Raw genomic sequence first — 16,403 nt, forward strand, 5'->3', positions numbered from 1 at the left:
GTCTCTGAATTATTCCTATGGCCTGATTCAGACAAACACTTGTCATATTTATTGAGGTGATAACATTTCATTCCCTTTTCCAGACCAGTCATACAGAAGGCACTTGGATTCACATCTATAACAATGAAGTAGGTTCCCTATAAAAACAGCAGAGACCTAAGGCACTAGACCATGGCAGAGCAGAATGCGTGCCCAGACAAGTAGAGGTATACTGAACACAAGCTCAACACCTGTGGAGAGGACCTAACCTAACTAATGAAAGATAACCAGGCTTCCAGGGTCTATCTAGGGGTAAGACGTACTGTAGTGTAGAGAACTACTCTATTCCCAGCTTCCTATGTGATTGGATAAGGTAAACATTTCAACCCAATGACCCCCTCTGGTTCACACTACATTTCATTCTATACTGTGGGTCAATGTGAGAGTGGACGATAAGTTACTGCACAAAGGATTTCAAAATCGGAGTGTATTTATTAGTTGGGTTCTGTTGCTAAATGTTTTGCAAAGGAAAGAGTTTACTCTAGGAAGCAAAAAAAAACTAAATGGGGAGGGACCTACTTGAATTTGTCCAACAAACTTATTATCCATTGCAAAAACATTTAGCAACAGACCAAATGTTATGCAATGAAATCTGACTAATGAATACTCCCCGGAGTCGCGTTCAGCATTTAACCACAAATTGATTCGACACAGTAAATTTGTACCTGTTCAAAAATATATATTTTTTCCCGTTGCAAAACATTTCCTGCGTTTGTTCCTAATGAATGGGACCCTGTCATCCATTCTCACCCAAAGCGTTCTACAAACCCCCTTGCATTGTGGTTCACAGTTGAAAGACCAAATTCACCAGACTTTCACCAGTTTCACTGTAAAGGTCAAAACCCCACCTCCCGCCCACACGCCGTTTCACTAGGAGTATGAACAACCCGTGTTCTTCAGTCACTTTAAGGACATTCCTCCAACACTTTCAGTCTAAGAAGTCGATGTCCAGATCGTCAAGGCCCTGGAGGGAAAAGCAATGTATATGAGTGATGAGTCAGTGGAAGACTAGGTGTGAGCGAGGGTGAACAACCTTACTGGTACACTGTTGTCCCTTAATATTCATACATCATTATTCAATATCAAACATCAAAAGGTGATTTCCAATATAGATTAGCATTCTAAAAACTGTGTAAGTCTTGGCAGGATGTATCACCTCTGGCCAGGCCAGGTTTACCTCTTCATTCCATTTATCATTCAGGCCCAGCAGGCTCTACTCTGTTACCCTCTAAGAGGACGGCTGCAGGGGCTGGCTCCACTCCTTTACCCTCTAAGAGGACGGCTGCAGGGGCTGGCTCCACTCCTTTACCCTCTAAAAGGACGGCTGCAGGGGCTGGCTCCACTCCGTTACCCTCTAAGAGGACGGCTGCAGGGGCTGGCTCCACTCCTTTACCCTCTAAGAGGACGGTTGCAGGGGCAGGCTCCATTCCGTTACCCTCTAAGAGGACGGCTGCAGGGGCCGGCTCCACTCCGTTACCCTCTAAGAGGACGGCTGCAGGGGCTGGCTCCACTCCGTTACCCTCTAAGAGGACGGTTGCAGGGGCTGGCTCCACTCCGTTACCCTCTAAGAGGACGGCTGCAGGGGCTGGCTCCACTCCGTTACCCTCTAAGAGGACGGCTGCAGGGGCTGGCTCCACTCCGTTACCCTCTAAGAGGACGGTTGCAGGGGCTGGCTCCACTCCGTTACCCTCTAAGAGGACGGCTGCAGGGGCTGGCTCCACTCCGTTACCCTCTAAGAGGACGGCTGCAGGGGCTGGCTCCACTCCTTTACCCTCTAAGAGGACGGCTGCAGGGGCTGGCTCTGGTGGAAGCACCTGGATAGGGGCTCTACTGCTGGGGATAGGTCTATGAGTGGTGCTGGGGCTAGGTCTATGAGTGTTGCTGGGGGTAGGAATAAATCAAAAAAATATATATATATTTGTCACATACACATAGTTAGCAGATGTTAATGCGAGTGTAGCGAAATGCTTGTGCTTCTAGTTCCGACAATGCAGTGATAACCAATATGAGCGGTGCTGGGGATAGGAATATGAGTGGTGCTGGGGATAGGTCTATGAGTGGTGCTGGGGATAGGTCTATGAGTGGTGCTGGGGATAGGTCTGTGAGTGGTGCTGGGGATAGGTCTATGAGTGGTGCTGGGGTTGAGTCTATGAGTGGTGCTGGTGATAGGTCTGTGATAGGTCTGTGACTGGGGGTAAGAGAGGGGTAATGTCTATGACTGGGTGTAGGACAGGGGTAGGGTTTAATGCTGGGGCTCGGACTGGGGTTGGGTCTATGGCTGGGGCAGGTTCATTCTCTTCTACAAAGACTGGGGCTTCTTCAGCTGCTGCTATGGGTTCTGCTACTGCCTCAGTATTGGGTGCTTCTGTTACCACTTCAATGGTAACAGGTGCTTGTTCAGTTGCTATGGGTTTTGTTACTTCCTCTGTAACCGTGGGCTCTGTTGCTATGGCTTCTAGTACTACTGCGGCAATGGGTGCTTTTACTTACACCACCGTTTCTATGGTAACAGGTTCTGGTTCTGTTGCAATAGGCACTGGCTGCTGGAATAAACTCCTCCACTGCAGCCGCAACAGGCTCTACCTCTTCCATGACAATGGACTCTTCCACTACTGGAGCAGCAGCCTCCACCACTGCTGCCATTACAGGGGTGTCTACTACTTCTGCCATTAGGGGGGTTTCTACCAATGATGCCAATACAGGGGTTTCATCCATGCTCCCAGCAACCTCCTGCACATAGAACAGTGATAATAGCATATTTTAATTGAGAATAAGAAGTTGACAAATCACAATGAATGGTTGTGTCTAAAGTAGGGGTTATGTAAGTAGCACTAAACACAACAGCTATGGTCATGTCCAGTATTACAGTAGGTGTGAGCTTTCAGACTTTACTTCTGGTTCAGCTGACACTCCTTTTGGCACATAGCCTGCAGATTCCTCCAGGATATTCCTATCCTCATTGGGTTGCAGAGTGGAGAGACAGAACAGCACAGTATTACAATAGTACTATTACAGGTACAGGGAACAAGTCTTATACTATTATAATAAGCATTATTATAATATTATTTGACTAGAAAGCAACGGCAGAGGTATAAAATAGTTATGGTAACTAAAGTATTGCCTTGACTCAAATCATTGACCTTAATTTTACTGTTGGTCGCAGACATTGAGCCCCTTCATCGATGCAGCACATATCTGTAGTGCTCAGCTGTTATTGAACCACTAGGTATTGCTAATACACTATAGTAACATAACTATACTGACCAAAAATGTATACGCAACAATTCAAAGATTTGACTGAGTTCCAGTTCATATAAAAGGAAATCAGTCAACTGAAATAAATTCATTAGACCCTAATCTATGGAGTTCACATGACTGGGAATACAGTCGGTCACAGATAGGGGATTGGATCAGAAAACCAGTCAGTATCTGGTGTGACCACCTTGCAGTGCGACACATGTCCTTCTCATAGAGTTGATCAGGTCTGTTGATTGTGACCTGTGGAATGTTGTCCCACTCCTCTTCAATGGCTGTGGGAAGTTACTGGATATTGTCAGGAACTGGAAAACATTGTCGTACACATCAATCCGGAGCATCCCAAACATGCTCAATGGGTGACATGTCTGGTGAGTATGCAAGCCATGCAAGAACTAGGACATTTTTCAGCTTCCAGGAATTGTGTACAGATCCTTACGACATGGGGCCGTGCATTATCATTGGGCCTCAGGATCTTGATATGCGTGCATTCAAATTGCCATTGTTCGTAGCTTATGCCTGCCCATACCACAACCCCACCCCCACCATGGGGCACTCTGTTCACAACATCATCAAATCCTCTATAACGATGTTGAAATCAGCTAATGGTAGATACATGAATATTCAATTATCTAGCAACAGCTCTGGTGGACATTCCTAATCAGCATGTCAATTGTACCCTCCCTCAAAACCAGAGACATCTGTGGTATTGTGATGTGTGATAAAACTGCACATTTTAAAGTGGCCTTTTATTATCCCCAGCACAAGGTGCCCCCGTGTAATGATCATGCTGTTTAATCAGCTTCTTGATATGCCACACCTGTCAGGTGGATGGATTATCTTGGCAAAGGAGAAATGCTCACTAACAGGGATGGAAACAAATTTGTACACAACATTTGAGGGAAATAAGTATTTTGTGGGTATGGAACATTTCTGGGATCTTTTATTTCAGCTCATGAAACATGGGACCAACAATGTAATTGTTGTGTTTATGAACGATGGAAAGAACATGTTCAATCAGTGTCGTGTTAAATTTGTATGAAACAGAAAAAAATGACCGAAAACATTTGCAAACGTTTTGGCACAATGTGCCCAAGATGAGTGTGCATCTACTCAGGGTGATGAGAGGGTACTCTGCGGCGGGCCTCAACCTGACGTGGGTAGTCTTCGGCCAGGAAGGCCTCCTGTAGGCCGGGGAACAGGTTGCTGTAGTCTGTAGGTTTGGCCAACGCATCAGCTTCCTTCTGGTTTCCCCAGGCTCTCCTTCCCCAGGCTCTCCATCCCCAGGCTCTCCTTCCCCAGGCTCTCCTTCCCCAGGCTCTCCTTCCCCAGGCTCTCCATCCCCAGGCTCTCCTTCCCCAGGCTCTCCATCCCCAGGCTCTCCTTCCCCAGGCTCTCCTTCCCCAGGCTCTCCATCCCCAGGCTCTCCTTCCCCAGGCTCTCCTTCCCCAGGCTCTCCTTCCCCAGGCTCTCCTTCCCCAGGCTCTCCTTCCCCAGGCTCTCCTTCCCCAGGCTCTCCTTCCCCAGGCTCTCCATCCCCAGGCTCTCCTTCCCCAGGCTCTCCTTCCACAGCTTCACCACTCTGGAGACACAGAGAGAGGTCAGGACACACAGACACGCACAATGCCAATTTAGACTTTTCCACTTAGTGGTGGCCAGCTCTGCCAACTGCTTCCACTTCTGCTCCGACTGGAGGGCCACCATGCCAGCGAGAGAGGAGAAGAGGAGATGTGGAGAGAGAGAGGGATAAAGGGAGGGGGAAACAGAGAGAGAGAGAGAGAGAACAGGTATGCCATGTTGGAAAGACATTAATCACAAACAGAATAGAAGTCATATTCACTTTTGTTTAGTTAAATATAAGATATATCCTTCACTACAGTTATTCTCATTTCATCTTATAATATACACTACCGTTCAAAAGTTTGGGGTCACTTATAAATGTCCTTGTTTTTTTTAAATTAGACATTTTTTGTCCATTAAAATAACATCAGATTAATCAGAAATACAGTGTTGACAATGTTAATGTTGTAAATTACTATTGTAGCTGAAAACTGCAGATTTTTTATGGAATATCTACATAGGTGTAACAGTGTAGCTTTCGTCCCTCTCCTCATCCCTACCTGGGCTCGAACCAGGGACCCTCTGCACACATCAACAACAGTCACCCTCGACTCATCATTACCTATCGCTCCACAAAAGCCACAGCCCTTGCCCAGCAAGGGAAACAACTACTTCAAGGTTTCAGAACGAGTGACGTCACCAATTGAAACACTATTAGCGTGCACACCGCTAACTAGCTAGCCATTTCACACCGGTTACACTCATCCCCCTATGACCTCCTCAGCAACCAGTGATCCGGGTCAACAGCATCAATGTAACAGTATTGTTTCCATCCCTCTCCTCGCCCCTACCTGGGCTCGAACCAGGGACCCTCTGCACACATCAACAACAGTCACCCTTGAAGCATCATTACCCATTGTTCCACAAAAGCCGCAGCCCTTGCAGAGCAAGGGAAACAACTACTTCAAGGTCTCAGAGAGTGTGACGTCACCAATTGAAACACTATTAGCGCGCACCCTGCTAACTAGCTAGCCATTTCACACCAGTTACATATGCGTACAGAGGCCCATTATCAGCAACCATCACTCCTGTGTTCCAATGGCACGATGTGTTAGCTAATCCAAGTTTACCATTTTAAAGGCTAATTGATCATTAGAAAACCCTTTTGCAATTATGTTAGCACAGCTGAAAACTGTTGTCCTGATTAAAGAAGCAATAAAACTGTCCTTCTTTAGACTAGTTGAGTATCTGGAGCATCAGCATTTGTGGGGGTCGATTACAGGCTCAAAATGTCCAGAAACAAAGCACTTTCTTCTGAAACTTGGCAGTCTATTCTTGTTCTGAGAAATGAAGGCTATTTAATGTGAGAAACTGAAGATCTCGTACACCGCTGTATACTACTCCCTTCACAGAACAGAGCAAACTGGCTTTGAACGGTAGTGTATGTCTCCAAATAGTACCGTGCATAAGTTTCAAGGCAGGTGTGACAAAATGCTGTAAAGTAAGAATGCTTTCAGAAATAGACATTTATCAATTAACATAATGCAAAGTGAGTTTAAAGAAGAAAAATCTACATCAAATCAATATTTGGTGTGACCACCCTTTGCTTGCAAAACAGCATAAATTCATCTAGGTACACTTGCACAGTTTGAAGGAACTCGGCAGGTAGGTTGGCCCAAGATTTTATACTGACAGATACAGTACATGGTTCTATAGCAGACAGACAGTGAGTCAATACAACACCAGAATTTTTGACCGACAGGTACAGTATATAGTCGTATAGGACACACAGACAGGGGAGTTAATACAACACCAGTATTAAGAAGGTGAGCACATAGCGAGAATGAAAAGAAACCATGTGACATTCTGACATGACATTTTGTAAGGCATGAATCCTTCATGTTCTTGGCCCTAGGGCACTATAAGTGTTGAGAGATTTGAAATATTGAAACACTTGCATAACAGGTAGTTTGAGGTGAAAAGGTCAATGTAGCAGTCCCAGCAGGTAGGTATAGTCTTACCTGTCCAGGTGGGCGATGGTGACGATCTCTCCTCCTACGTAGTAGTTGAGTTTGTTGACAGAGCTGGTGTAGATGAAACAGTCTCCCACCCACAGACCAGTCTTTACCACCTCCTGAATCTCACACAGCACCTAGAGAGAGGGGCAGGGGGTTGGGAGAGAAATAGAGAAATGTTATAGCAGAAAAACTAATGAAATCCTCCTGTCCAGAATCAAATATCTAGCTGTAGTGTAGTCTCACCTCGAAGGAGTCCTCTATCCCGTCCTCGGTGACTCCCTCCTTGTTCTCCTGTGCTGTTAACACTTTCTCAGCCAGGTAGCGCAGCATAAAGAAAGACTCCATCGTGGCAATACACACCAGCTCCCTGAGGAAAGAGAAGAAGAGGAGGTAACAGGAGGGTTGGATAGCTTAGGGGAGAAGGTAACAGGAGGGTTGGATAGCTTAGGGGAGAAGGTAACAGGAGAGTTGGATAGCTTAGGGGAGAAGGTAACAGGAGGATTGGATAGCTTAGGGGAGAAGGTAACAGGAGGGTTGGATAGCTTAGGGGAGAAGGTAACAGGAGAGTTGGATAGCTTAGGGGAGAAGGTAACAGGAGGGTTGGATAGCTTAGGGGAGAAGGTAACAGGAGGGTTGGATAGCTTAGGGGAGAAGGTAACAGGAGGGTTGGATAGCTTAGGGGAGAAGGTAACAGGAGGGTTGGATAGCTTAGGGGAGAAGGTAACAGGAGGGTTGGGTTGCTGTGGAGAGGTTACAGAAAGACTGGATGTCTGTGTGGTGGAGGTTACATGAGGGTTGGGTCACTGTGGGGGGAGGTTACAGGAGGGTTGGGTCGCTGTGGGGGGAGGTTACAGGAGGGTTGGGTCGCTGTGTGGTGGAGGTTACATGAGGGTTTGGTCTGTGTGGGGAGGTTACATGAGGGTTGGTTCGCTGTGGGGGAGGTTACAGGAGGGTTGGATCGCTGTGGTGAGGAGATTAGAAGTGAGTTGGAACTCTGTGGGGCGGAAGTCACAGAAGGGTTGGGTCACTGTGGGGCGGATGTTACAGGAGTGCTGGGTCACAGTGGGGCGGAGGTTACAGGAGGGTTGGGTCACAGTGGGGCGGAAGTCACAGGAGGGTTGGGTCACAGTGGGGCGGAGGTTACAGGAGGGTTGGGTCGCGGTGGGGAGGAGGCTACAGGTGGGTGGGGGTAGGTTAAAGGAGGGTTGGGTCGCGGTGGGGAGGAGGCTACAGGTGGGTGGGGGTAGGTTACAGGAGGGTTTGGTCGCTGTGGGGAGATTACAGGAGGGTCGGTCGCTGTAGAGAGAGGGTTGGAGGAGGGTTGGATGTCTGTGGGGAGGAGGTTAGAGGAGGGATTGGTTGCTATGGGAGTAGGTACGAGGGGTGTTGGGTCGCTGTGGGGAGGAGGTTAGAGGAGGGTTGGACCGCTGTGTGGAGGAGGTTAGAGGAGGATTGGATCTTTGTGGGGAGGAGGTTAGAGGAGGGATTGGTTGCTATGGGAGTAGGTACGAGGGGGGTTGGGTCGCTGTGGGGAGGAGGTTAAATGAGGGTTGGGTTGCTGTGTGGTGGAGGTCAGAGGAGGGTTGGATCGCTGTGTGGTGGAGGTTAGAGGAGGGTTGGATCGCTGTGTGGAGGAGGTTAGAGGAGGGTTGGGTCACTGTGGGGAGGATGCTTCAGGAGGTTTGGGTCACGGTGGGGAGGAAGTTACAGGAGGTTTGGGTCACGGTGGGGAGCATGTTTCAGGAGGTTTGGGTCACGGTGGGGAGGAAGCTACAGGAGGATTTTGGGTCACGGTGGGGAGGAAGTTACAGGAGGTTTGGGTCACGGTGGGGAGGAAGTTACAGGAGGTTTGGGTCACGGTGGGGAGGATGCTTCAGGAGGTTTGGGTCACGGTGGGGAGGATGCTTCAGCAGGTTTGGGTCACGGTGGGGAGGAGGTTAGAGGAGGGTTGGATCGCTGTGTGGAGGAGGTCCGAGGAGGTTTTGGTCACTGTGGGGAGGTTAAAGGAGGGTTGGGTTGCTGTGTGGTGGAGGTTAGAGGAGGGTTGAGTCGCTGTGGGGAGAAAATTACAAGAGGGTTGGGTCACTGTGGGCAGGAGATTACAGGACGGTTCGGTCGCTATAGAGAGGTGGTTAGAGGAGGGTTGGATGTCTGTGGGAAGGAGGTTAGAGGAGGATTGGATCTCTGTGGGGAGGAGGTTAGAGGAGGGTTGGATGTCTGCGGGGAGGAGGTTAGAGGAGGGATTGGTTGCTATGGGAGGAGGTACGAGGATGGTTGGGTCGCTGTGGGGAGGAGATTAAAGGAGGGATGGATTGCTGTGGGAAGAAGGTTACAGGAGGGTTGGATCGCTGTGGGGAGGTTACATGAGGGTTGGGTCACTGTGGGGGGAGTTTACAGGAGGGTTGGATCGCTGTAGGGAGGAGGTTAGAAGTGGGTTGGAACTCTGTGGGGAGGCAGTAACAGGAGGGTTGGGTCACAGTAGAGCAGAGGTCACAGAAGGGTTGGGTCGCTGTGGGGAAGATGTTACAGGAGGCTTTGGTAAGTGTGGGGAGAAGGTTAGATGAGATTTGAGTCGCTGTGGGGAAGAGTTTAGAGGGTTGGATGTCTGTGGGGAAGGGGTTAGAGGAAGGTTGGATGTCTGTGGGGAGGGGGTTAGAGGAGGGTTGGATCGCTGTGGGGAGGAGATTACAGGAGGGTTCGGTCGCTGTAGGGAGGGGGTTAGAGGAAGTTTGGGGTGCTGTGGGGAGGAGATTACAGGAGGGTTCGGTCGCTGTAGGGAGGGGGTTAGAGGAGGTTTGGGAGGCTGTGGGGAGGAGATTACGGGAGGGTTCGGTCGCTGTAGGGAGGGGGTTAGAGGAGGTTTGGGAGGCTGTGGGGAGGAGATTACGGGAGGGTTCGTCTCTGTGGGGAGGAGGTAGAGAAGGGTTGGGTTGCTGTGGGGAGGAGGTTAGAGGAGGGTTGGATCGCTGTGTGGAGGAGGTCCGAGGAGGGTTTGGTCACTGTGGGGAGATTAAAGGAGGGATGGGTTGCTGTGTGGTGGAGGTTAGAGGAGGGTTGAGTCGCTGTGGAGAGAAAATTACAAGAGGGTTGGGTCACTGTGGGGAGGAGATTACAGGAGGGTTCGGTCGCTGTAGAGAGGGGGTTAGAGGAGGGTTGGATGTCTGTGGGGAGGAGGTTAGAGGAGGATTGGATCTCTGTGGGGAGGAGGTTAGAGGAGGATTGGATCTCTGTGGGGAGGAGGTTAAAGGAGGGTTGGATGTCTGTGGGGAGGAGGTTAGAGGAGGGTTGGATGTCTGTGGGGAGGAGGTTAGAGGAGGGTTGGATGTCTGTGGGGAGGAGGTTAGAGGAGGGTTTGGTCACTGTGGGGAGGAGGTTAGAGGAGGGTTTGGTCACTGTGGGGAGGAGGTTAGAGGAGGGTTTGGTCACTGTGGGGAGGTTACAGGAGGGTTGGATCGCTGTGGGGAGGAGGTTAGAAGTGGGTTGGAACTCTGTGGGGAGGAAGTAACAGGAGGGTTGGGTCACAGTAGAGCAGAGGTCACAGAAGGGTCGGGTCGCTGTGGGGAAGATGTTACAGGAGGCTTTGGTAAGTGTGGGGAGAAGGTTAGAGGAGATTTGAGTCGCTGTGGGGAAGAGTTTAGAGGGTTGGATGTCTGTGGGGAGGGGGTTAGAGGAGGGTTGGATCGCTGTGGGGAGGAGATTACAGGAGGGTTCGGTCGCTGTAGGGAGGGGGTTAGAGGAAGTTTGAGGTGCTGTGGGGAGGAGATTACGGGAGGGTTCGTCTCTGTGGGGAGGAGGTTAGAGAAGGGTTGGGTTGCTGTGGGGAGGAAATTACAGGAGGGTTGGGTTGCTATGGGGAGGAGCTTACAGGTGGGTTGGGTCGCTGTGGGGAGGAGGTTAGAGGATGATTGGGTAGCTGTGGGGAGGAGGTTAGAGGAGGGTTGGGTTGCTGTTGGGACGGAGTTAGAGGGGGGTTGGGTCACTGTGGTAAGGGGTTACAGGAGGGTTGGGTCACTGTGATATGTTTGTCTCACCTTCTGCCCCAGAATCTGGTTTAAAAGACTTCTTCTGCTTGAAGTTTTTGAATATTTGGACCATGCTGGTGCTCTCCTGAGTAGCATAGAAACAAAAACGGTTAAGTCAGCCTGACCAGACTAGACCGTGGATGGTCTACAGAGGACTTGTATGAGTGGTCTAGGTGCGGTTGACTTGATTTATTCTGAGGAGTCGTGGCCCCAGACAAACTCCTGTGCTGAACCGAAGCTCTTGTTCCTCACACACCACCACAAACCTGCAGCACACACACACCAACACACACACACTTGTTAGTGTCTGATTACACACCAGTGGAGGCTGCTGAGGGGAGGACGGCTCATAGTAATGGCTGAAAAGGAGTCAATGGAATGGTATCAAGCACTTGTAAACCATTCCATTGACTTCATTTCAGCCTTTATTATGAGCCGTCCTCCCCTCAGCAGCCTCCACTGACACACACACATTTACTGTACATTAATGGTCCTGTAAGGCTCAGTTGGTACAGCATGATGCTTTCAACCCCAGGATTGTGGGTTTGATTCCCGGGGCCATCCTTAAATAAAAATGCATGCACATATGACTGTAAGTAGCTTACAGTAGCTTTGGATAATATATATATATATATATATATATATATATATACACTTTTTTACATTTGATGAGCAACTAGTACACACATGCACACAAACACAAGCATGGTAACACAACCTGCCGTTGGGGTTGTGCTGGATGGTCTGGGGGTAGATCTCACAGCTGCCCATGTCTTTGACAGCCAGGGACAGGGACAGGCTCTCTCCATCCTGTATCTCAGCCTCTCCCATGGATCATCCTTGAGCTGTAACCAAGGGGTCCAAATACTTTCCAAATGCACTGTACATGGGTGATATGTAGGACTACAGAATCAAACTGGTCTTTTATAAAAAACAATGCAAACATTCTATATGATTGCAACAATACTAATAATCTGATCACTGACACCAAACTGTTCTACAGTAGATGTGTAGTTTAGAATTTCCTTAAGTTGGTACCTTGATGATGATGCTGCCTTCATCATATCCCAGCGCCACACTATTGGCGCTTTGCTGGCCACACACACACCACACACGCTCCATCCCATAGTTCAGTGTGTTCTCCAGGCGGTGCGTGCTGAAATGCCAGACTCTCACGGTGCCTGTATGTCCATAAGGAGACGAAGAAGGGATGAGAGAAGGGAAAGAGAGTTACATGTGAGAGGGTGGTCAAACATAGATAAAGGATCCAGTCAACATGACAAGAAACACCAGGTTATTACCACGGTACAATGTTACAACTGTAAAATGGTATTACTATATTATAACATCCTCTTTGTTATTCCATTCTAAAGGGATAAGGTAAACACTACACTACCCACCGTCCTCAGAGCCAGTGAGGATGATTGGCAGCTCAGTGTGAAAGCTGACACAGGACACATTCTGGGTATGGCCCTCTAGAGTCTGCAAACATGTCTTATTCTGGAGGTAGAGGAGAGGACTACAGTAGAATCAGTCAACTCACTATATATGGCCACTAGTACAGACGCGTAACACAAGTGGTGTTTGTGTGTATATTCTGATCTGAAAAGTGTGTGTGGTGTGCATATGCATATGTGTTTCATTCTGTGTTTGAGAGTGTCTGAATTTATATATATATATATATTTAACCTTTATTTAACTAGGCAAATCAGTTAACAACAAATTCTTATTTACAATGACGGCCTATCCTGGCCAAACCCAGACAACGCTGGGCCAATTGTGCGCCACCCTATGGGACTCCCAATCACGGCCGGATGATATACAGCCTGGATTCGAACAAGGGACTGTAGTGACACCTCTTGGACTGAGATGCAGTGCCTTAGACCGCTGCGCCACTCAGGAGTATATAAACGGTGTACCTGGTAGTCCCAGATCGTGACCAGGCGGTCGTCAGCTCCTGATACAAGGTAGGGCTTGTCCCTTCCAGTGTAATGGTCGATACAGTTGACTCCTTTCTCATGGCCCTCCAGAGTGAAGTTAGGGGTGGAAGAACCCAGCTGCCACACCTGCAACAGCCAAGGGCCAAATAATATGTCAGTGCATTACTGAAATGCAGTGGTAGAGATTTACAACAAATGTATAGAATTCACGACACATACATTACACATCTATAACCACTTCAACATAACAATAATCAAACCAACAACTGTAGTGCTACAAGCACAAAGATGAGTGTGTGTGTGTGTGTGTGTGTACCTTAATGGTCCTGTCCAGGGAGGCACTGGATAACTGGTTGTTGTCTTTAGGGTTAATGACGATCTGCATGACATAGTGGGTGTGGCCCTCGAACACCTGACTACACAACCACTTCCTGTCTCAGTCCCACAGCTTGATAAGCATGTCATCTGGACACAAACAAACACACACCGATGTTCACAATATTCTATGATTGATGTTTGTAATTCATGTATATATAGAGAGAGAGGGAGTAAGAGAGAAAGTGGGAGAGAAAAAAAGTGAGAGACAGAGATAGAGAGAGATAGATAGAGAGAGATAGAGAGAGATAGAGAGAGAGAGATAGAGAGAGAGAGATAGATAGAGAGAGATAGAGAGAGATAGAGAGAGAGAGATAGAGATAGAGAGAGAGAGAGAGAGAGAGAGAGAGATATAGAGAGAGAGAGAGAGAGAGAGAGAGAGAGAGAGAGAGAGAGAGAGAGAGAGAGAGAGAGAGAGAGAGAGAGAGAGAGAGAGAGAGAGAGAGAGAGAGAGAGAGAGAGAGAGAGAGAGAGAGAGAGAGAGAGAGAGAGAGAGAGAGAGAGAGAGAGAGAGAGAGAGAGAGAGAGAGGGAGAGAGAAACACAACATATCGCTGCTGGTAAGGTTGTGTTGGGTGAACTGCGATGCAGCGGATGTAGTCAGAGTGGGCATCAAACATGTGAGCTCTCTCCAGAGTGTTGTAGTTAAACACGCGGATCTGCATGTCATCCTGGAAGTACCAGAGAGAGGGGCAGGAGAAGGTGAAGGGAGACAGGGTAGAGAAGGTGAAAATATTGCAGAACTCAGAGAGAGAGATATGGGAGAACACTGAACTCTGAATAGAATAGATAGATGCATTTTAAGCAGTTATAAGGGTGTTATAACACTTACTGCCCCAGCCTCTCCGCTTGATGTCCAACCGGAGAGGCTGAGCAGGACAGAGAGAGAGAGAGAGAGAGGGGGAGAGAGATAGAGAGAGTGAGAGAGAGATAGAGAGAGAGAGAGAGAGAGAGAGAGAGAGAGTGGAACAAACTCCCTCACGACGCCAGGACAGCGGAGTCAATCACCACCTTCCGGAGACACCTGAAACCCCACCTCTTTAAGGAATACCTAGGATAGGATAAAGTAATCCTTCTCCCCCCTTAAAAGATTTAGATGCACTATTGTAAAGTGGCTGTTCCACTGGATGTCATAAGGTGAATGCACCAATTTGTAAGTCGCTCTGGATAAGAGCGTCTGCTAAATGACTTAAATGTAATGTAAATGTAGAGAGAGAGAGAGAGAGAGAGAGAGAGGGAAAGAGAGAGAGAGACAGAGACAGAGACAGAGAGAGAGAGGAGAGAGAGAGGAGAGAGAGAGGAGAGAGAGAGAGAGAACCCAATGTATTAAGTCATATTCTACCTCTAACTCATCAACTTAAACAATACTAGACACAGTATCTTATTTCGATATTAACCAGATTACTCTTTACTCCTATTTATATGGAGATCAGTTGAACGGGAACAAGAAATAAAACATCTGCTTTGACAGAAACAGAAACACTTACATTAAAAAATGTATTTTTTAAAACATATATATATAGATATATTTTTACATCTATTCAAATTAGTCTGACTATGCATATAAATAAAACTGTAAGTATATCCAACCTCTAACAGCTATACACGTGTAGGCCTACTGTAGATAGTAGCAGTAAGTAGTAAGTTCCTCGGCGTACACATCACAGACAAACTGAATTGGTCCACCCACACAGACAGCATCGTGAAGAAGGCGCAGCAGCGCCTCTTCAACCTCAGGAGGCTGAAGAAATTTGGCTTGTCACCAAAAGCACTCACAAACTTCTACAGATGCACAATCGAGAGCATCCTGTCGGGCTGTATCACCGCCTGGTACGGCAACTGCCCCGCCCACAACCGTAAGGCTCTCCAGAGGGTAGTGAGGTCTGCACAACGCATCACCGGGGGCAAACTACCTGCCCTCCAGGACACGATATCACAGGAAGGCCATAAAGATCATCAAGGACAACAACCACCCGAGCCACTGCCTGTTCACCCGGCTATCATCCAGAAGGCGAGGTCAGTACAGGTGCATCAAAGCTGGGACCGAGAGACTGAAAAACAGCTTCTATCTCAAGGCCATCAGGCTGTTAAACAGCCACCACTAACATTGGGTGGCTACTGCCAACACACTGACTCAACTCCAGCTACTTTAATAATGGGAATTGATGGGAAATGATGTAAAATATATCACTAGCCACTTTAAACAATGCTACCTAATATAATGTTTACATACCCTACATTATTCATCTCATATGCATACGTATATACTGTACTCTATATCATCTACTGCATCTTTATGTAATACATGTATCACTAGCCACTTTAACTATGCCACTTTGTTTACATACTCATCTCATATGTATATACTGTACTCAATACCATCTACTGTATCTTGCCTATGCCGCTCTGTACCATCACTCATTCATATATCTTTATGTACATATTCTTTATCCCCTTACACTTATGTCTATAAGATAGTAGTTTTGGAATTGTTAGGTAGATTACTTGTTGGTTATTACTGCATTGTCGGAACTAGAAGCACAATCATTTCGCTACACTCGCATTAACATCTGCTAACCATGTGTATGTGACAAATAAAATTTGATTTGATTTAGATACAAAGTTACACAAAGTCGAACCACAACTGTTCAGCGTGCAGAGATGTTTAATAAGTGGGCGTGTCTGTTTACTGATGCTCATTCCACCACTTTGATGTGCATGAATGATTCGCTCTGATCTGAAATCGTTATATAAAGTTGCAGATTGAAGTACTAACATATGTTTTGTAACTTATGTTAGATGACCAATCGATCGGCGACTTCATGACTCTTTTGAATACCATACTGTTATTGTTAGACTGTTGCCATTTCTCGAGTTTCTGCAATATTTTTAAATACTCGATCATTCACAACTAGCCAGGCATAGGTTTATTCATTGAATGTGGTCTAAATTTATGTTTTCAATCGGGTAGCAATCGTAAAATACGCAATGCACCTCTCAAAGAATAAAAAAATGCCTAAAACTACTGGCCTGAGCCGCGGCAGATCTTTAAATAGCATTTTACTCTAAATCTATGTTGCACTTCATTCTAAATCTATGTTTTCATTTCCTTACCACGTTTCCACGACTACAGATAGTGTTTTGTCAAAGTGCCCGACCACCCTGAGACACGAGTCGGGCTGGTAGATTGGTTTG

At 47.4% G+C, this 16,403-nt stretch overlaps 1 pseudogene; it reads right to left on the reverse strand.

Moving 5' to 3' along the window:
* Nucleotides 1-4,215: 4,215 nt before the first annotated feature.
* LOC118373572 (coatomer subunit beta'-like) lies at nt 4,216-13,873 on the reverse strand (annotated as a pseudogene).
* Nucleotides 13,874-16,403: the final 2,530 nt, after the last annotated feature.

The sequence above is a fragment of the Oncorhynchus keta genome, chromosome 1, assembly GCF_023373465.1.
Source record: "Oncorhynchus keta strain PuntledgeMale-10-30-2019 chromosome 1, Oket_V2, whole genome shotgun sequence".
Taxonomy (NCBI): domain Eukaryota; kingdom Metazoa; phylum Chordata; class Actinopteri; order Salmoniformes; family Salmonidae; genus Oncorhynchus; species Oncorhynchus keta.